The sequence below is a fragment of the Sorex araneus genome, chromosome 2 (genome assembly GCF_027595985.1).
Source record: "Sorex araneus isolate mSorAra2 chromosome 2, mSorAra2.pri, whole genome shotgun sequence".
NCBI classification, from domain to species: domain Eukaryota; kingdom Metazoa; phylum Chordata; class Mammalia; order Eulipotyphla; family Soricidae; genus Sorex; species Sorex araneus.
In genome coordinates, this window is record NC_073303.1 from 363,131,428 (window position 1) to 363,154,555 (window position 23,128).

Sequence of the window (23,128 nt, forward strand, 5' to 3'; positions counted from 1 at the left end):
TTCCTGCCTCCTCTTCTCCCAGCTGGGGGTGAGAGTGGCTCTGTCTTTTTCAGCGGGATGCTGTCAAGACTCTCCCAAGTCGCTGCTATGGAGACAAAGAACAGGTACCGTTTCCATTTGCCACCACTTGCTATTAAAAGACAGGCACGGATTGTGAGCCCAAGATGTTCAGTGAATCAACCTGGAACTTACCCCTTTTTAAAAATTCTAATAGAGGGTAATTCATGCAAGTTAGTTGGCAAGCCATCTGCCTAAGGGACCAGCACAGGTTAGATAATTAAGCCCAACCTGTTCCTGCATGGCTGTCTGACTTACCATTTACCTAGCCTCAGACTCCTCTCCAAAAACCCACTCTCCAAACTGGTTAACTCATTGTTCCCCCCAAACACCTGTCTCACCTACTTATTTTTACTCCCGCCATCCCATCCACCTGGAATGCGCCTCTTCCCTCTCCCTCTCCTGGTTCCTTCTCATTCGCCTCACAATATGTTTCCCCCTCACCTCACTGGCAGAGCTCAGTCTCTCTCCCCTGAATTCCAATAGTAATGGACTAGTAATGAATTCTATATAATTCATCTGGTGATTAATCATACCTGCCTGCCTTAAGATATTTCTTCTATTGTGACCGTGAACTGTTATTTAAATCTTTAATTTTAACGTAACCATTTCCATATGTTTCTCTTGTCTTCATAATTGGAATATAAGCTCTTCAAATGCTGGAGATAAATAGTTGTACCTAGCATGGGGTTGATTTTGCTTGCTGGCTTTTCTTTCTTTCTTCTTTCCTTTCTTTCTTTTGTTATTTTGCCAATGGGACAATCAGATCAGCTCTTAAGAGGATAATATTTAACTCACCGAGAAATGTTAGTCTAGAGATAGAAAATAAATCATTTTGAAAGTATGCGCTCAGTGAACAATGGAGTAGGCATTGCATCAACAATCTTTGACTTTTAAAAGCAGTGACAACAATTCGCAAGCCCAAGAAGATGGTCTTACTTATTATGAGCCCCCAATGAAGCCAACACTTGAGCTAGATAGACATAAACATGAAGTTGTATCTTAATACCAGGCTCTGTTTTGCAGAACTGGCCTCAGTCAAAAGAATTTTTAATTTGGAAAGAGAATATGTGATATTCTACCTCAAGAGAAGCAAATTTTGTACCATGAAGTTCTCATAATTCTTGTGGATGCCTTATGGGAATTAAGGAGGATCTGGGTTTTACTACCCAATTTGAAAAATGGATTGTGTAACTCAAAGCTATCTCAAAATCATGGTTCTTTTTCAGACCCCTTTTCTGTGAATGAAGAACAGATTTCGAAGGACAAGAGAGATCAAGGTTGCAGGTAGTTAGCCAGGAGTTCTTGGTTTAGACCTGTGTTATGATTATTCATCCCTTTCTCCATCTTGTACCGGTTATGGCTTAGAGAACTTTGTTTCCTGGCTGAGTGGCCAGAGCCAGTGGCCTAATTACTGAGTCTGGAAAACTGCTTACTTGCCATATCAGTCTGAGCCAGTTGGGGATGCGGAGACCAGCAGGAAGAATTCGGTGAATTCAACTGAAGGCAGTGAATGACAAAGGATGACAACAATTTCATAAGATGTTGAGTGAGATATTTCCTGTTATCCCTGAATCACAGCCAGACTTCAAAGCTAAGCCTGAACTTTTGGTGCTCAGCACTTCCCAACAGGTTTACTGGAAGTTCTGTCTCTGAACTATCCCTCACCATATTAAGAAGAAAACTGCGCTGGGGGTGGGGTGGTGGCCACCAGCCTCTGGTGAAAATCATGTCAAATGAGGAATGTCATTTTTTCCTTTTTCTCTCTGGCTATAGACAGCATCCTCCTCTCCACGAAGCTAAGAAATTCGAATTCCAAGAGAACTGTGAATAAATAGTAAAGATAAATGAGAAAGTGTGGCAGATGGGATGCATGGCTGAGCTGTTGACCTCCGAAACTTTTCTGACCCCACAGAAACGGCGCTTTGAGTGTGTGTGAGAGAAAAAAATTAAGAAAACAGGAGTATGGCATGTTGTTCTCTCTACTTCCTAATGCTTTAAAAGACAAAGGACAAAGTGTCTCATCGCTTGGAGTCTTTGTTTTTAAGGCCGGGAAGCAGAGAGGATTTGTGTATCTTTGAGTACTTGTGTTTACTTAGAGATTTCTGATGGTCATTGGTATAGGCTGGTCAGCAGAATGTGTCATACTGCAGTCTAGAGACGAGATAATGTAGGCAGTCTACCTCACATCAAGGGCACATACACCCGGGCAACAGTACTTCACACAGCTTCATGTGATACAGTACAGAAGCTGGGAGAAGTTTAGAAACCCCGAGCCATTCAAGATAGCCACTGCTGAGTGTCTCACAACCATCAGGAACTAGAGCTGTTTATCTCAGTTCAAGCCCAACAAACAGTCTTTCTGAGATGGGAATCAAAGTGCTTTGCTTTTGTGGCCCAGCACGTGGTCTATTTTGGAAAACGTTCCATGTATACTGGAAAAGTATGTGTATTCAGTTTTGGGGGTATGGAAAGCCCTGTATATATTTATTAGCCCTCTCTTCTCCATTTGTTCCTTCAAAGCCAGTACTTCCTTGCTGAGTTTTAATCTTGTTGGTCAATTGAGAGGTAATAAGGAGATGCTGAAGTCTCCAACTTCTACTGTGTTGCTACCGATGTCCTTCTTGAAGTCTATTAGCAGTTGTTTTTATGTATTTTGCTGGTCACTCATTGGATGCATATATGGTTAGGAGTGAGATATCTTCCTGAGGTACATATCTCTTGATTATTAAAAAATTTCAGCTGGGATAGAGAAGGGATCACTTAGTCAATGATGGTTGGAGGGATCACTCGGGATGGGAGATGTGTGCTGAAAATAGATAAGGACCCAAACATGACGGTCTCTCATTATCTGTATTGCAAACCACAATACCCATAAGTACAAAGAGAGTAATAGGGAAATTGTGTGCTATAGAGGCAAAGGGAAGGGTGGGATGGGGAGTGTGAGGGATACTGGGGACATTGGTGGTGGAAAATGTACACTGGTAGAGGGATGGGTGTTCAATCATTGTATGATCAAAATTCAAACATGAGAAAGTTTTGTAACTGTAGCTCATGGTGATTCAATAGAAATAAATCAATAATTTTTTTAAAAAAGTGCTTTGCTGCAGAAGAAGTCAGAGTGAAGCTGAACACTGTCCCTTTCCCCAGCATGCACGCATGTATCCACTTACACCTCTCCCCCTTCCCCACACACATACCAGCTACATGGAGGCTGAAAACCCCAGTCCAAGAATGGACTGGCTTGAAGGAGACCAAAGCCAGGATAGCTTCTGTCACTACACACTTTTTGTCCTTTTGATAACACATTGGCCATGTCACAATGGACAAGGAAAGACCCCAGAGAGATTCTGAAGTAAAGGAAGGTGGTGACAGAGAGGAGAAAGGAGGTAAGGAGAGAAAGAACACACTGCCAAACTTGAAGCCACTGAAGCCACAGACAGGGAGAGAGCATCAGGGAGAGGACACTACAGCTCTGAACTGACCCCGACGTTTTCAAAGAGATGCTGGAGTAAGAACTGACACACACCAGACCCAGAGTTTGATCCCTGACACCTCATTCCTCATTGTGCCCACCCAACAGCGCCATAGGGTGTGATCCTGTTGGCCCCCAGAGCGCTGCTTGGGAGGCTAAAAAAAAAAAAAAGAACAGAGAGTCAGAAATAACAAAATGGACTGTTCTAATAAGCAAACGTGATAGGAAAGTTAGAAGAGCTGACCAAATTGCTGTTAGGGGATTTGCCTCCCAGCAGGAACGTTGGGTCAGCATATCCAAGTGGAAGGGACTTTTATTGGCTAAGTAAGTACACAACAGTTTCATTTTTAGACCCTTAGCATGTTGAGACGCCCCAATAAATTGGTTACATAAGGTAAACACTTTGGAGGAAATCGTAATATTTTCCTATCTCCAGTGCTTCTCTTCCGAGGGATGCGAAAGGCGACATGCCAGCATTCTCCCCTTTCTGCAAATTAGCACACAGAAGTGATGGCGGTTATCAAGGCGCGCTCCTAATCCAGAGACAGCCTTCTGTCTTCTCGGAGTACGAGGCAGATGACTCCCTCTCAGACCCAAATGTGATCTGGATTTAATTGGGAACAGAACTTTTTAATCCTTGAGCCCAAAACAAATTAAAAAGAAGAAGAAAAGGAAGGAGATGGAAGTGGGGGTGGGGGGGAAGATTTGCTTCTCCCCTAATTTACAGATCTGTCATTTCTCACTGGTTGTATCAAAATGGATTTTTTTTGTTTTGTTTTGTTTTTCGTTTGTGTGTGTGTTTTTCAAATGTTTCTTTCCCTTAAAAAAAAATTCACAGTTCTCTATTCAAGACTAAATTTATCTGTCTTAAAAAATCCATCTGGCTTTTGTGTTATGGAAGCCCACACAAGCCTGCACCAACCGTTCTAGAAGCAACAGAGTTATCAAATGGAACAAGTTTCAAATGAAGGGACAGCAAACTAATTAAGGGCTGAGTTTCTTAATAAGGAAGAAGCCCAGGGAGAGCTGACTGATGCCAAAACACGTGAGCTTATAAAGACTAAAAACTGTGAGAAAAAAAATAGCAGAAATGACTTAGCCAGTTTTTCAGGTCTTATTCTCAAAATAAATTTGTATATTCCCATTTGTATCAACAGACAAATGTAAAAAGCACTCAAAAGAATCTTAAACTAACATTACCACTAAAACGAGATATAAATAATCCTGAGTACAAAATCAGCATAGAACTTATAAAAACATAAATGTAATAAAGAGATAACTTGTGTTAATTACGAAGACACTGAATTGCTTCAGAAATCTTCTTTACTGACATAACCATATTTGTATATATTTTTTTCCTTACCTACTCATCTGGACAGTTTAATTTTCTATCAAGCATTGAATGAAATAATGTTCAATAAAATTAAATCTTTCTACAAGAAAATTATTTTGTTTGAGGGATGCTGAGACAAATGAGATACATTGTTATTTGATTTCATTCTGATGTTTCACATCAATGTTAGTGAATATGAAAATCAATTAGGAAAAATCAATAATTTTCCCAGGTAGTTGAAAGCTTCTAGATTTATGACTTGTATGATATGTCCTGGTCATATTAGCAATTTATGTGGCCCTAGTAACCTCAAAATTAAGAAGTTCAAGAGCTTTTCCAACTCTGCAGCAAAGGTGTTTAGGAAGATAGATGCTTCATCACATGGTACATCAGTTCACTCCTCAAGACAAGAAAGCTGTTGATAACCACAGCAAACACTCCACCTCTAGGAAATGAATTAAAAACCCATTTGTGAAATGTTTCTTAAGATTTCGTAAAGATGCAGAGTGTTAAAATTGTTGGATATTGCATAGTAAAATCAAGGTGTGGCTCTTAGGAAGTATTTCTTGAACCAAAGATAAAGAACATCACACTCAAGCCATTTAAATTCTCTCCTGTTTTCTGAAACTAAATTTCCTAGGAGTGGGGGTGGGCAGTTAAATTGTTGCAAAGGCTAGAAATGGAGAGAAGACAGAGATGGAAAGAAATTTTGAGGCGGGCATAGACCAGACAAGCTCCAAAAACTCAGTTACCATTCTGTTAAAATATAACCCACAAAGTGTTACACCCTAGCAGTCGTCACAGCCATCTGCTTCTGCCATCATCTTTGATTCCCACAAACAGATTTCAAAAGTTGAATCTGGCCCTCCGTGAGTCTAGGAACAGTTCGCAGGATTTTCTGGATAGGATCAGAAAAGCCACTAATTAACTCACCATCCTGTCTCGAGAAGCAAGTTAGCTCTTAGCCTTTCAACGAAGGCAATGTTCAGTGCTAGAATTCCTTGCGCCATCTCCCAGGACCTAGAATGGAATTTTCATAAATATGCATTCCTTTCCCTTCTCCTCCATCCCCACTCCCACCTCCACCCCCAGGTCTAACCACCACCGTTATGTCATCTCACCTCATCTGGGTTTACACAATAGCCTCCTACGAGTTTCCTGTGCCCACCCCGCCCCGTTCCCCTCTTCTCAGCCTAAATGAACTTTGTCAAAAGTAAAGCAGTGCAGGCACTCCATGCTTAAAATCTTCCAATCATTTCACTTTGCATGCTGAAGAGAATTTAAAACTCAGTGTAATGGGTGCTTAAGTTCTATATGTCAGTTAGCTGTTGCTGCATAACAAACCATCCCCCAAACCCAGAAGCATGAAACTTTTCTTTCTCTTGTATCCACAAGATTTTGCAGAAACAAGTAGAGGGAGGAGGTTGGGCTCGCTCTGTATCTGTGGGTTGGCTGATGTTCTGTCTCATATATCTTTGATACTCCTATGTGCAGACCATATGCTAATAAGCCAGCTGTTCGTGAAGATTTTTTTTAAAAATTTTAATTTGAATCCAAACATCATCTAGGAGTGGACTTACTAATTAGACACAGTATATGCAATTCTTAGCACCTCGAACACTTGAAAAAGTCAGGAAAGTTGATTCAATTGTATTTTCAAGTCATAAAACTTAAAGTGAACATAAAAATAGTGAATATATAATAATGAATCTGTTGATACATTTGACTTCTCGCTAAAGTGGTTTGAAAATACGACTTTCTTATTGGCTCTCTAGTGGTAGGTGTGATGCAGAAATATTGGATGTCTAAAACATTAATTCTATCATAACATGCTTTATTGATATAAATAAAGTTATACCCCACCAAAAAATGAAATAAAATTGTAAGAGTTTGGGTTTTTTTTTCTTTTTTTCAGATGGGTCAAATGGCCCTGATACGGAACTAGTGTCTAGGACCACATAAGCCACAGTGTGCATTTCCATGATCCTAACTAGTTAAGCTAGACCCTGGAAAACTGGTTATCAGTCATTTTGCAAAGTGGTTCCGCTTTGTGTATTTTCAATTTCTTTGGGGGAGCTAGTTGGCGAGAGTTTCATCTACCTTCTCTGGAAAGGAGGTTCCCAAATTCTAGGAGTCTTCCTTGGGCTTCTTAGCATCCATTGTCCCAAAATTCTTGCCTGCTTCCCCCACCCTCAACCAAACCATGAGACGATCGGTGTTTTTTAAAGGAAATTGAACCACAGTTGCTCTATCACACACGCTAAGACCCCAGTTCTCTGTGCTGTGACCTTGACTTGTTACTACGAAGGGATTAAGTGGAGAGTTCCTTAGTTCTATACAACTAAACAGTGGGAGGTATTGAGCGGCCATCATCTTCAGACTATGGTCTACTTTTGGCACACGTCTTTCAGCCTGAATGGGTCCTCCCAACATCCTTTACTTGGTGGTCCCTTCTCTATCTGAGCTGCCTTTTCCTCCAGCATGTGAAGCCAGTTTCCAAGCCGTGGAGCAGACCTCCTGGTCCTTATCTCTACTACTCTTGGGTGTTAGTCTCCCATTCTGTTACTTTATATTCCACAGATGAGTGTGATCTTTCTATGCCTGTCCCTCTCTTTCTGACTCATTCCACTTAGCATGATACTTTCCATGTTGATCCACTTATATGCAAATTTCATGACTTCATCTTTTCTAACAGCTGCCCCCAAAGAGAGAGGGAGCAAAAGGAAATGCCCTGCCTGCCATAGAGGTGGGACGGGGTGGTGGGGACAGGATGGGGGTGTTGGGAGGGATACTGGGACCATTGGTGATGAAAAATGGGCACTGTTGGAGGGATGGGTACTCGATCATTCTAAGACTGAAACGCAAGCACAAAAGTTTGTATACCTGTAACTGTGCCTCACGATGATTCACTAATAATAATAATAATAATAAAAACAGTTGGAGACTTTGAAAAGTTGATATTATTTTTCTCCCACAGAAGTTCCCTTCACATTTTATTTATATGGCAGTGCCTTTCATGTGATCAGTTCTATCAGATTGATGGAGATTTAATAAATTGATGTTGCTGGCCAAACATGCAGAAATGACACCAAAATGGGAATTATGCTTTGAAAATGAAGTGACAAAAGTACTCTTCATCTTAAATTCAGTTCAAAATATGAATTTTTCCTTATCTGGCTTAGTCTCATAATTCCCATAAGAATATATGGCTTACTAAATAACTAATTAACTAACTATATATATACACACATAATTTATTCCATCCTCTTTTAAAATCTGTGCACTTATTTTTTTATGAACGAGCACTGTATATTCCAAAGCTAACTTTGTCTTGTGAAACTATGAATTATATTACTATTTTTAAATAGTTTTGGCATAATCCTGTTTTTTAATAGGCAGTTCATTTCCTGTTTCCCTGTGCTTTTAATAATTATGTAAGCGCTTAGATTACTTTTCCTCTGGCTCCTGAACCACAAATGGAAAAAACTGGAAACCTAAAATGGCCACAGAAGCTGCCTAAATATTTTCACAAATTCTTTGATTTCTCTCCTGCTGAAGTGGGAGAGAACCCTGATAGCATGTTCCCCATCCAGAATGAGGAGTTCATTCATCTTGTCTCTGTTTACACATATTTCTAGGTATCCTGTAGTCCAGATCCTTGCACGGGGTTCCATAACAGTATGCCTTTCCGTGACCTCCACTTTGGGAAGCTTTATGTGTTCCATGAATTAAAGAAAACATTCCCTCTTCCTTAGCTCTATGTTTGAAACATTATGCTAACATTCCCTAAGCCTCATCCAGTCACCCACACGCCCTCTTTTGCACACTTTGGATCATGACACAGAGACACACCCTTGAAGAATGTGGAAGGACACTTTGGAGACCCCCAACTATGTCTTCTGTGACACATGGGCTGGGAACCTCACTCTGACCAGCTCATATTAGAGTCCCTAAGAGAGACGTGACCAAGCAAGGGGGCCACATCTCTCAGCTGTCTCTGTTTCTCCTTGAGGAGAGCGGCTCTGAATTACCTGGTGGGACTAGGTCAATGGTTTTCAAAGGGTACTTCCTGGAGGTGCAGCCTTACCTGGAAACCTATTAGAAATTCAGAACCTTGGGCTCTGCCCTGTACACACTCAACTAAAAAACTCCAGAGCAGCATGCGGTGTGTGTGTGTGTGTGTGTGTGTGTGTGTGTGTGTGTGTGTGTGTGTGTGTGTGTATGAAATCCAGGCATCTGGGTTGGAGCAATCCCTCCTCATGGTCCCAGTGCTAAAGATTGGGAATGGTGGCTAAAGTTTGAGCCCCTTTTAAAATCTTTGCTCTCTGTCCCCCATGGGATTCTCTGTCGCATGTGCTCTATAGGAGCCCCTTACTTTGGGTCACAGGCTTTGTGGGTGAGGGCCAATTATGTACAACACACTAAGTTGTCTTTGACAAACCTGTGTTCTTTTCTCTGCCTTTGACCTTCCTTTCAAGTGTTCCTTTCATGTGGCACACCAATTGTTGCTCTCTTGATCTTTGAATATGACTCATTCTATCAGATAGTCAAGGCTGATAGAGGCAACTCTCTCCTGTGCTACTTGAATTTTCCTGCTGTGCCCTAAAGGCCCACCGTCATCTGCGTCAGTAAGAATAGCTATATCAAGCTGTGCTAACCCCTGCCAATCCCTACCCCTTCACCCCTGCAAGGCTCTGTGGTTGACACCCAAGAAGGTGATTACCATGAACCCTGCATGTGCGGCTGTGAATCAATAGGGACAAGTTGTGCTGTGAATAGAAGTGACCCTTACTGTGGATTTTAGGCAGACCCTGGCCGGCATGGGTCTGAGAAGTGCAGAGGGAAAGGAAATTTGACAAAACAGCTGCCAGCGGGCTTCTGGCCAATAGTGATGGTGCTTTTTTGATGGGTCATCATAACTAGTGTGTCCAAGCCTGACCATTAGGACCCTCTGAAGTATCCTCCTGTTCCAGGAGACAAATGGCAACTGCTGAACTCTGATGCAATCCTGTCCAAAATGAGGACTCGTGAGTATAGAATGTTAAATTCCATTATGGGAACCCCAAAAGATCTGGGTGTGTATAGTTCTTGTGTTACTGAATGGGTCCAAGGCTAAAGGGTGGTTGCTTGCGGGAAGCTGATTCCTGATGCCCCTCAAACACTGTCCTATGGAATGTTCTCTGAAGGCAAAGGGAGCTTGCTTTGATGGACTGCCATCTACGTGTTGTCTGCACTGGATCTCTTTCATTATCATGTCATTCTTATCTTTAATTGTCCATAAGGGAACTGGCCTTGTCTGGATGAGGAAGACAAGAGACAAAGTTATTTGCCACATCCCATAGTGATGCAGGATGTGGCGAACATGCAATACTAGCAGAGCTCATTCTGCTTCTAAGCTGGAAGAAGCACATCTCTCTCCCTCAGGGCAAAAAGACATGGATTCCTCCATTCCGGTGTTTCCGGTATAGAATTATCCTCTAGTAATGAGGCTCCAGTGATCATTCTTAGTCCAAAGGAATCATTGCTGTTTACGTGGAATCTGTCCCCCACTATCAATTCAAGCTTCTGGGATTTTAATTTAATTATTCAAATAAAAGCCAGAAAAATGATTTGATTCATATTAATAAATATGGAGAAGCCCACTTCTATCTCAAGTATTCCTAAAAGAATAAAATGAATAAAACTCATTTGATGAATAAACTAAGTTGAATCCACCGACCCCACTGATTTAGTAAAGAATGCTTCAATTCCTATTTTGTAGGAAGCTCACTAAGATCTCATCATTAGCGGAATATCAGAAAAAAATCTCTTTTACTACATTTCCATTAGTCTGTAGAACAATAAGGACTATTAATGTGCATGAGAAGGTAACAGCAGTGGGGAAACTAAGAAGCAAGGATGGCGAGGGAGAAAAATACACAAAGCGCCCTGCAGCGCAGGTAACCACAGATCACTTTGTCAACCCTGGCTCCAAAACTGCTGACCTCGCTGAGAAAAGGCACCGAAGGCCTCAGTGCAAGCGCATCATGAAATTATGTCGATGCGATGCTGCCCTCAGCAGCTCCATCAGCAAGGCACCAGCTGACTACAAACACGTCCCACAGCATACTGTGAACTAATAACCACAAGGGCTCGCTAGGGTCAACCCCCACACGCTCCAGGACACAAGTACCAAGAGCCCAAGAATGATGTGTTCTTTCCAAGAGGGAGGCGGAACGTCTCTGCCTTTCTGAGGGAAGAGATGGCCTAAGGTAATCCAGCATTGCTTGTCCCAGAGCAACCAAACCATTGCCATCAGGAAGCAGACAATTTCTTAAAAATGGGTTGCCAAAGACTCAAAATCTCTTGATGCACATTTAGAAGAGCGGAAATCACTCTAGCTGAGTAAAAGTTTCATAACACTACAACTTGATGGTATCAAGATGACCATTCCACATGAATGACTTGGGTTTAAATAACCACTAATATATGTTATGGGACTCACATACATTAATCTATAATACAACTGACTATAACAGTGTCATTTTCTGTATAAATTCTGTAGGACAGATAAATCCAGCCTGACTTAATTTACTAAGGTATCCTTCTGTATTTTCAATAACATATACCAAAAAAAAATTCTAAAATTCAACCAATAATAAAGCAAAAATAGCTGAATGCACATACAATTTTAGGGGATAAACTAATTTTCTGTCTTTTAAACTTTGCTTTAGTCCAATGATGATGTTGAACATGTTCATATATCACATGCAGTATATCTCTCCATGTTTCCTAGGTGGTATTTGATAAAGTAAAGTCAAATGAAAGGACAAATAAAGAAAAATAGGTGTTTTCTACTTTTGTTCTTGGACTATTTATCACTTGATGAAGAAAAGTATGAATCCAACTATCCAGGACTAGTGAGCAAGCTCAAAAACAAGATAAAGGTCATATGGAGGTGGTCTCCATTAGACCCAGAGATTCAGCCCTTCTTTAGCCTGAACACCTATGGGGAGATTTTCTTAACTCATGTAAATTATGACTATTGACAGCTGCAAGGAAATCAACAATAGTTTATATGAGTAGTTTGTTCAAAATTAGACTCATCAGGCTCAGACTATTTGTCCTCCATAATTAATCACCAAGTTAATTAAGAAAAGCAATCCTGATTTTCCCCCAAAGTCATAACTTCTAGACCCTAAGTCCTCTAAAATTAAAAACCACCTATTTGAAATACCTTAGAAACACTTTGGGGAGGGAATGAGAGGGTTGGGCTAAACCTAGTGATGCTCAAGAACTACTCCCAGCTCTGTTCCCCACTGTTGTAGCTTTAGGTGGTCCTTGGGATACCACGGGCTCCCGGGAATCTATTCAGGATCAGCCATATGCAAGGCAAGCGCTATAACCCCTGTACTGTCTCTCTGGCCCCCAAAATCATATTTTAAAAGGAAAATTCAGAAGAAAAATAGAACACTAGAAAATGATCTTTCCAAAAATACCTAGAAATATTTGACTGTTGTACAAGATATAATGTTTATTATTCTTTCAAGACATGTGATTCTTCGAACTGGAGAGATAGCACAGACATGTAAGGGTCTAATCCCGACACCACGTGGCCTCCTGATCATTGCTAGGGAGGCTCCACGCACCCACAGCAAGGACATTTAAATTTAAATGCTTAAGTCTGAACTGGTTGCCTGTAATGTGAACACAGCAAGTGTGATACTCTTTAAAAGAAAAAAATTCCATGGACTGGTAAGGAAAATAACCCTATTTTAAGGATGCAGCAAATATGCAAAATAAATTTCTCTCTCATTTCCAATTAGTGTTTTCCATTTGATTTAATTTACCAGCTAGAAATAGTTTGGTGATATGATGCACAAGGAACAAGTGCACCCATTCATTCTGTGTTGATTTCCACGAATCAAGGAAGTAAATTTCCTTCAACGTTCACTCAAGTTTTCACTTAGAATTTTACTCGGAATTACCTGCTCAGAGCATCACCAGGTTGTAGCCTCCAACATGGATGCCTGGTCTTACTGAGTTAATCCTCTGCCCAGTTACGTCTCTTGGTGCTGCCTATCATCCCAGGTAAATGTCCAGAGGAGACTAAGCAACCCTCTTCTGGCATCTCTCTGAAGCTATATGCCAGAGTGTTCAGCCAGGAGCAGAATAACTGGACTCTTGAATATTCTGGCTCTTTTGTTTGTTTTGGGGGCCACACTTGACAGTGCTCAGCCCTTATTCTATGCTCTGTGCTCAGGGATCATTCCTGGAGGTACTCAGGAAACTGTATGAAGTTCTGGGGATCAAACTTGGGTCAACTACATGCAAAGCAAGTGTCAAACTCTTTGCATTATCCTTCCAGTCACTCCTGAATTTTTTAGCCTTTATATTTAGACCTTCTATACAAGTTCCACCTGCATATATCTCACTGCTGACTCAGTGGCCATTAGGGGCATCATACCTTACTCATACCTTACTCCATCAAGGGTGAGGTGTACAACTTCGTTAAGTTACTAAGACTTGTTGCCTTAACTTCACCATCTAGAAAAAGAGGAGGTAGTGATCACTACATTGCTGAGGACTATATGGGTTAATGTGTGTGAAAGCATAAAGTAGAAATACTTATCATGACATATATGCAACCAATACATCTTGTTTTAATTTAATTACTGGTATATAGTTTTCCAATTATATATCCTTATATAATCCCAACTCTCTCTTTCAGTGTCAATTTTTTCCCACACTCTTCTGAAAAATACTTCAAGAATACACAATTCATACTACCAATACCATATTATCAGAAACAAAAATCCTTTATACATCATGCCATCTGATTGGACTATATACTATTAATTGGTCTCACCCACACCCATAGTTTGGGGATATTAAAATCACTAATATTAATGATGTGTGCCTCTACTTATTATTTGACACCAACCTCAAGCAGGCCCATAGTCTATCAGTACAACTTATTTGTGTGATTTCTTTTTTTCCCTTTCTTTTCTTTATTTTATCTTTTTTATTTCCTTTTCTTTTTCTGTGGTTTTGGATCACACCTGGCTGTACTCAAAATTGCTGAGTTCCTGACTCTGTGCTCAGGGATCACTCCTGGTGATGCTATGGAGTGATGCTAGGAATTTGAACCTGGGTTGGTTTCTTGCAAGGAAAACGCCTTAACTCCAATACCATTTATCCAATCCCATCTAGTGTGATTTTTTTAAAGCAGAGTTGCTGTTCTTTAAATATGCACTGTCTTCAGTCACCAAACTCTCTCCATTTTATTAGACACGACCACACCTTTTAAAGAAAGGTGTTTTACCTCTATGGAAAACACTATGGATTGTTCTAAAAATATTAAAAATAGAACTCACATATCCTTCTTTCAGCAAGTCTACTTTTTAGCATCTACACCAAGAACACAAAGGCATTAACTAAAAAAATAAGTTATATTCACACTTAAGCTCTTGCAATAGGTAGACTTTCAAAATAACCCACATGTCCAACAGCAGATGGATGGATAAAGAAATCTTGTTTATGCACCTAATGGAATACTATAGATCTATAGTTAACAACAAAAAGTCTCCCTTTTCTATTATTTGAATGGAGGTAGAGGGTATCATTTTAAGTAAAATATACAAGAAGAAGGACAAATGCCAGATGATCTTACTCATATTTGGCAAATAAAGAAAGCAGAGTTAGAACTCTCAATGGACTTGAGAGCATACTTTGCATGCAGGAACTCCAGATTCAAACCCAGCACCACATGGTCCCCTAAGTACTACCTTGATTCATCCCAAAGCATAGCATAGGGAGTAGGCTCCTAACACCACTGATTCAAAAACAAAAACAAGAAAAGAAAAAAATTCCAAATAATAAAAAATACCCCTGGACCCTGAAAACAGAACCGAGGTTACCCTAGTGTGGGGACACAGGGCCTCAGAAGTTGGGAAGGGACAGGGCTGGGAAGACTGGAAGTGATATAGGACATTAGAGGATTTGGGTACTTCGACTATAGTGGAGGTTCAGTAACTTTGTACACCAAAAACATTAACACTTGTAACCATGTCTCCATGATAATAAAATACGTTTAAATTTTTAATTGAAAAGAAAGGTCATATATTGACCTGCTCTTTTATTTTGAACATATTCGAACACAGAAGTCACATGATTATTCATTGGCAGGACCAGGTTCAAGTCCACATATATAAAACCTGAAGACTGTGCTCTTGTCTGATACCTGTCGGCAGGTTGTTGAGGAAAACAACTGCCAAAGAGAAAAAGACAGGCCAAAAAGGGGGTGAGGGCTTTTGTTTATCAGCTTGTAATTAGCCAACATGATTTAAAATGCTGTTAGTGATGGGGTTTTGTGCATACACCCAGTACTAGAGTTTAAGGGTCCCTCCACCAATGCCTCAGGCTCCCCTCCCACCCACTCCCTTGACCAACTCAGTTCTATAGGTCAACTCTCAGGGCCTGTCGCCATGGGTAATTTTATATTCCCTTTTCATGTTTTTTTTAAAGCCCATAGAAGAAAGAGATAATTCACCAGATGAGAGCCAGAGCCGCCGCGCATGACACGGCCGGCCCCTCTGCTCCTTAAAGACTATCCAGGAGGTCTACTCACCCATTTTGGCACCCAGAGACTTATAGAAATGCATCTAGACTGTGAGCTGAGCTAAAACAACAGAAATCCAAAACTGTGCGGCTGCTGTTGCGGCCACGCGAACTCCTATAATCTTCATTCTCTGCAATGGAAAGCAAACTATCAAATGAAGACTTTTTAGCAGGTTTGATTGTTGGGGCTAAATTCCAAATAATAATAATCAGTTCTCTGTTGAAATATTGAATGTATCCAAAGTATACATTTGAGAATAAAAGTGAAGATCATTGGCCACTCAGGTGTGTGGGGGGGGCAGTAGGAGGGGGGTATATTGGGGTTCTTGGTGGGGGAACAGGTGCACTGGTGAAGGGATGGGGGTTTGATCATTATATGACTGAGACTTAAACCTGAAAGCTTTGTAACTTTTGTCACGGTGATTCAATAAAATAAATTTTTTTTAAAAAGAGATAATTCTGTATGTGTCCCGCCCCAACTAACTTCATTCAACATGATCTCCACCAACGTAGTAGAAATTGCAGCTGAGCAGTATTCCATTGTGCTTATAGCCAAACTTTCTTTATCCACTTATCTGTTCTTGGGCACTTGAGTTGTTTTCAGATCTTGGCTACTGTGAATAGTACTGCAATGAGCATAAGAGTGCAAATATCTCTTCAGAATAGTGTCTATGAGGTCCTTTGGGTATGAAAAACAACATAGAAACTTCTCAAAAAATAAAAATTGAGCTTCCAGTTGATCCAGAAATTTCTTTTCCTTTTTTATTTATTTATTATTTATTTATTTTTGCTTTTGGGGTCACATCCAGCGATACACAGAGGTTACTCCTGGCTCTGCATTCAGGAATTTCTCCTGACTGTGCTCAGGGGATCATATGGGATGCTGGGAATCGAACCTGGGTTGGCCACGTGCAAGACAAATGCCCTACTCGCTGTGCTATCGTTCCAGCTCCAGAAGCTTCTCTTCTTGTTGGTGGGAGTTTTAAAGGAAGAAAGGTGGGGCCATGGCAATAGTACAGCAGGTAAAGCACTTGCTTTGCATATGGCAGACCTGGATTCCATCCTCAGCATCCTATATGGTTCCCTCAGCCTCACCAGGGATGATCCCTGAATGCAGAGTCAGGAATACCTCCTCAACACCACCAGAAAACAACAGGAAGTAAGAAAGAAAGAAAGAAAGAAAGAAAGAAAGAAAGAAAGAAAGAAAGAAAGAAAGAAAGAAAGAAAGAAAGAAAGAAAGAAAGAAGGAAGGAAGGAAGGAAGGAAGGAAGGAAGGAAGGAAGGAAGGAAGGAAGGAAGAAAGAAAGAAAGAAAGAAAGAAAGAAAGAAAGAAAGAAAGAAAGAAAGAAAGAAAGAAAGAAAGAAAGAAAGAAAGAAAGAAAGAAAGAAAGAAAGAAAGAAAGAAAGAAAGAAAGGAAGGAAGAAAAGAATAGAAAGAGAAACAAAGGCAGGAACAGTCTGGTATAAGCACGGGGCAGTAGCTGTAGCCTTTAGATGATTTGCCTTAGTAACTTTAAGCATATATTGGAGACCGCGGGACGCTTATCAGAACCCAAGCATTCCATTGACTGAAAAACAGATTTTGAACTTTGCTAGCACTGAACAGAATACAAAGGTACAGAAGAATAAACGTAAACACATAAGAATTGAAAGAGAACATTCGCGGAATTAAACCCAGATTGGTTTGAAAGAAGGACATATGCTGTGTGCTGAGACACTCTTAATGGAGTCAAATCAATTCTCTTATTGCCGCGTTGTGGGGCGGAAGAGATGAAATGCTCTTCAAAAGTCTTTTGAAAAGGGGAACAGCTCTATGAAAATGTAGCAACCCATTAGTTTACTGAGAAGTGCTCTGGACAGGAGTGGGAGAGTCCCCGAGTTTCATGTCCGCTTTGCCTCTAACTAGCTCTGTGACCTTGGCTCCTGCACTTCAGTCCTATAGTCCTCAGTTTCACCCACAGAGAAATCCAGGCATCCAACAAAGCGCTCCCTCAGCGCTGTAAATCTGTGTCCCTTACATCACTTTGTGTCCCGACAATTCCCCGAGGCCTCAAACTTATACACGTACAAGGAGTTTCTGGGCTCTGGATTCTGGGGTGATTGAGAGCCAGAGCTGAGCTCGGTTCCCTCAGCATTGTTCCAAGAAAGTCCTAAATCTGCACATTGCACAGAATCGTGCGCGAGCACACACACGGAGAAAGACAGATGGCAACACGCAAACTTGCTAACCTTTAAAAAGACTCCAGTCTGGCTAGCCCAGCAGTCTGGTGGCAGGGATCTGTGCCCAGAGGAGTGAGACAGGTGAAGAACTCCCAGGACGCAGCCTCAGACACTGACGATTCAGCAGGCTTCAAGCTCTGCTGGGAGAAAGAGCCGCGCAACGCGCCCCAGCGACTGGCCCGGACCAGGCGGGAGCGTGTTCTTGGGCTGCAGCCCCGGAGAAAGTCTCTGCGCCTCTAGTTTAGGGCCCATCAGGGGCCAAGGAGCTTCGGTGAGAATATCGGAGATTCCAATCAAGGATTCCTCAGTCTGAATTAGGAAGAGACAGCTTTTCTTTTGTGAAGTCCTAGTCTGAACCACGGGTGTGAAGCAGGTTGGGTGGGTGGTAAAATTTGGATTCAGAGGGTCCTCCCTTGGATTCTGAAACTGAGATTACCAAACCAGGTGCGGGGGGGGGGGGGGAGAGCAAGAGGAAAAGGTAGAAGTAACTTAAGGGCATTAGAGGAAGGGAGGTGTTAGGTGGCAAAATGCAGTAACAGTGTCTATCAAAACCACAAACATTAACACTATTGCAAACATGTAATCTGACCTGCACGGGGATATGAAGTAAAAAATCAATTATAACAACAAAAAGAAATAAAAAAATTAATTATAAAAGGAAAAGATAACAAATAAATAAAAGATACAACAAAGGAGTCAAAACACATGAACTTAAACATTCAAAGTGGATCTGTCAAGAGTTTATTTTCATTGAGAAAAACAAATAAACAAACAAAACCCCTTTAAAAACTTTTCCTCAAAAGTGCATGGGGAGAAAAATGGTTTATGCAGCAAGGGGACAAGGTTCTACTGACCCCACCTCTCCGAAGAGCTAGATATGTGGGCATTCTAAGCTCCAGAATCTGGGAATGGATTAGATTAACTTCCTGGATTTCTTCTCATTTTATGAGAAATAAGTCTTTGCATATGTAATCAAGTTTGGAGGTCATTTAGTGAGACTGATTCACTATCACTGGTGTCCTTATTGAAGGAGGGAAATTTAGACACACAGGAAAAAAGTCAGGTGCAGATGGAGAAATATATAGGTTCAGAAAAACCAGAGCCATGGCAAGATAGAGTAAAAGATTGCTGTTGTGTAAACCAAAGAATACCCAGGACTACAGGAAGTGAAAAGATGCTTTCTTAAAGTTTCAAAGAGAAAGTAGTTCTGCCAGCACCTGGTTTAAGACCCCATGCTCCCAGAACTGTCAGGCAATTTGGGTTTTTTTCTTCAGCTGCATGCATGTGGTATTTAATTGCATCTACCCCAGAAAACGAGGTGATACCTCATGTTTTCCAGGTTCTAGTTGTGTGACCATTCCACAACCTCTGAGGGTCTCAGTAGTCTTGTCTGTAACTGGGAATAATGGCAGTACCTGACTCACAAAGTTAAATTTAAGAATTAAATAAAGAATAATATTATTGACTAGGTACAACACATGTGCATGCCATGTAGTAATAGTTTACTAACTGTGATAATGATGATAAGAATGATGATGAGCCTACACTAAATTATTTTAAAAATAATCAGTGCTAATAAATCTCAAACTTTTGTTTTGGGTTTGTATTTTTTTGGGGGATGTGGTTAGGGGAGAATACCCAGTGATGCTCAAGGGTTACTCCTTGAGCATCAGGAATTACTCTGCACTCAGGAATTATTCCTGGTGGTGCTCAGGGAATCATAAGGGGTGCTGGGGATTGAACCTGGGTCAGCTGCATGCAAGGCAAGTTCCCCTTCTGCTGTATTATCTCTCTGGCACTAAATCTCACTTTTTGAACCAAACAAATCCTTAGAGCTGTGAGTTATTTAGGAGATTTGGTTAAATAATATTGTTTTAAAATCTAAAAGGAATAGGATTTTTGAACAGTATTTGACTTTTAAATAGGAACCAAAAGCATTTTTTTTTAATGTTCTATAACCAGTGTGCCATGTTAGTATAGGATGTAAAAGGAAGCAGATATACCATGTATTTGCTTTCATGAGCTCACAGCCATACATTAACCCTGCTTCTGAATCCACTCACAGCAGAGTTGGATGTTTTAGCTAGCCTAGTAGCTAAAGAAAGTGTAAGCTTAACTTCAGGGATGCTTTTATTTTTCACTGCCCCAAACACATTTCTACACAAAAGTTGCTTATCCTTTATAGTTGGAGTTTCTGAAGTGCTTAGGAAACTGTAAAGGTCAAACAGATTTAGAAGTGGGTGTAAGCAAGGAAGGAAAACATTTTACTTTAAGCAAAAATGTGACTTTCTGGGGAAAGAGTATTATTTTCATTTCACGGAGAAATATTTCTGATAATTTCTTTCAATGAAAAACCCAAGTGTGTTTGTGTTTATTACCTGGTTCATACCGGCGCTTTGAAAGGTAGAAAGGTTCTAGCTTCCTAAAGAAGAAATCAGTACTCTCTTCTCCAGAAACACATCACTTAAAGGCTTCAGAATAGGGGGGGCATCTTCACTACTGTGACAACTTTTCTAAAATATCTTCCTACTTGCCAAAGGTACTCACAGATTGAGAAAAATGCCAGTTTGTGGATAGTGCATCATAAAAAGTAAAACAGTTTTGATCAGGGAAAGTTAGAAATTTAAAATTCTACCTAAGTTCCACAACTAAAATTATAAGCAAATGTTAATCATTGTTTAATTGAACAATTACTCTATGTCTGGCTCTAGACTGTTAATGAGAAGGTTCATGACCCATGTGCTTTAGAAAGTTATCTTTCCTTTTTTCTTTGGTTCTTTCTTTCATTACTTTTTTTAATCTAATCACCATGAAATACACAGTTACAAAGTTGTTTATGACTGGGTTTCAACAATTCATCCCTTCACCAGTGTGCATTTTCTACCTCCAGTGTCCCCAGTTTCCCTCCCACCAAATCCCCCACCCCCACCCCCCACCCTGCCTCTATGGTAGGAGCTTCTCTCTCTTCTCCTCTCTCTCTCTCTCTCTCTCTCTCTCTCTCTCTCTCTCTCTCTCCCTCCGCCCCCCCCCGGGCATTATGGTTTACAATACTACTGAAGTTTATCATGTATATGTGTTGAGCACACGTTATTCTTTGCCCCAATGCTACCTCTTTCTGTATATGTTATGAAGTAATTTTATCAGCAGACATTTAGAGGGAATTGTCTACAATTTATAAGTATCACTGTCACTGTCATCCCGTTGCTCATCAATTTGTTTGAGTGGGCACCAGTAACGTCTCTCATTGAGAGACTTATTGTTACTGCACGGGTAGCTTGCCAGGCTCTGCCTCGCGGGCTCGATATTCATCGAACTTGGATCAGCCGAGTGAAAGGCGAATGCCCAGCTGCTGTGCTATCGCTCCAGCCAATTTATAAGTATAATACAATAAAATATAGAAGAATCATTAATCAATTTACATCTACTAAATAGCATCCTTAGGATTTGACTGCGCTATTCAGTCTATAATACTGAATACTACTCTTATTGCAAATATATATATATATATATGTACACACACACACACATATATATATACATATATATATATATATATGCTCAGGTTTTTTTGGTACCCAAAGCTTGCACTTTAAGAGAGAAAGTAAAATGCAATTAAGAGTCAACATGAAAATTTCATTAATTGCTACAAAATCTTGATGAAGGGAAATATCTGACTGAATGGAAGAGGTGGAAAAGACACATAACTTTGATGGAACTGTTTTTCTGTCTTAATCTAAGCAATTGATAAGTTACTTGCCTCCTATGTAAGCAGTAAAACAAACAATGTTTCCTGTGAAATGCTTGAGATTCTACAATGAATCATGGAGCAATCCAGAGGGTTGGGATCCCTGTCTATGTAAATGTTTACTGTCTGCATTCTAAAAATTGTCTGGGTCAAAGGACTTTGATCTGCTTTTATTCTGAGATGACAAGACAAACTTTGTTAAAAGTTGTAGCAAGAGACAAGACAATTGCATGTGGAGAGTCACAGAGGTCGCCTCTAGTTACACTGTTCAATTCTTTTACTGACCAATGAACTCAGACGATCATTCCTTCATTCAAATATTCATCGAGAGACAGACATTTTTAAAACTTCTATTATAATCTTTTCCAATCAGTTCCTTTGTTTGGGGATATTTTGAAATCAGCTGACTTTCTTGGAAGTTTTACTGTCCCTGCCAAAACTATAGTTCAGAATATAAAGTGAGCAAGATTTTCATTATAACAAGATTGTGATATGATCCACCAAATACAGAATTCAGGTTCTTCAGAGTAAAGGAAAAACCATCGTCCTCTCCCACATTCATTAATAATTATCCTTAATACACTGTAAACCTAATATTTTTTGAAATGGTTTATTTACACATTGTAGAATGGTACCACTCAAATCTGTGATGTTCATAGTTTGATAGATTTAATTAAAAAGCACTCCACACTTAAAAAAAAAAAGAGTTAGACATTTTAAAAAAGTTACTTCTTTAGGCTTGTTTGGTTTTTATTATTAGTTTAATCACAAAGACCACACAAACATTTTAATTCCTTGGAACCAGGCCCTAGCAACTAAAATAGAAATGTGACAGTTATGACTCAAACCTGCCTAGGAGTACAAGAGCTGCAGGAAGGCAGATGTTGCAAAGGCCATAATAGTTGCTTATCTCCCAATCTTATGCAATCATTAATGGATCCCTATAAATCACAAGGCAGAAATCACTCCTATTTTTAGATGAGCTTATTAAAATAGTTTGTTTAGGCTCCGCGTCAACATAGAAAATTAAAGGCAAACCATGTAGTTTTTAAATCTGAAAAGTTTCTAAAGGAAATATTTTTAGAAAACAAAAATAATGTCATTAGTTCCTTGGCTCCAGAAAGATGTCAGTTATTTGTTCATTTGTTCAATTTGTTCATTCATCTAATAAATATTTATTTTGCCCTCTGCTTTGCAAGGAACTCTTTAGACAAGGGAGAAACATCAGCAGATAAAAATTCTCTTCAAATGTATATTCTCTGGTAGTAAAAGAGTAAATAGAGGCTATCCATAAACCTACACTCAAGGTAAATAGTCTTTCAGAGACTGGTCAGCTCCCTGAAGAAAAATTAAGTTAAGGGTGTGATAGGGTAGCAGAGCTTGGTGAAAAGACTGTTCAGGGAAAACTTCGCAGGAAAAGATGATATTTTTTTAGGATCTGAGGAAATGAAGGATTAGGACATTCAAAGTTTGGGGAAGGGAAAGGAAGGGGAAGGAGAGACCAAAGAGAAAGACAAGGAAAAGTCCTTAGAAGCAGTCTTGCCTGTAAGATTTAAGAAACAGAAAGGAATAAGAATGGAAAGAGTATAGGTCACACTATCAGGGCCTGCAGGAAAATGGAGAACAAAAGACTTCCTCTAAGCAGGATAAAATCTATTGGTAAGGGTTCCCAATTTAAAAAAGTAGAAACATGGGCTGG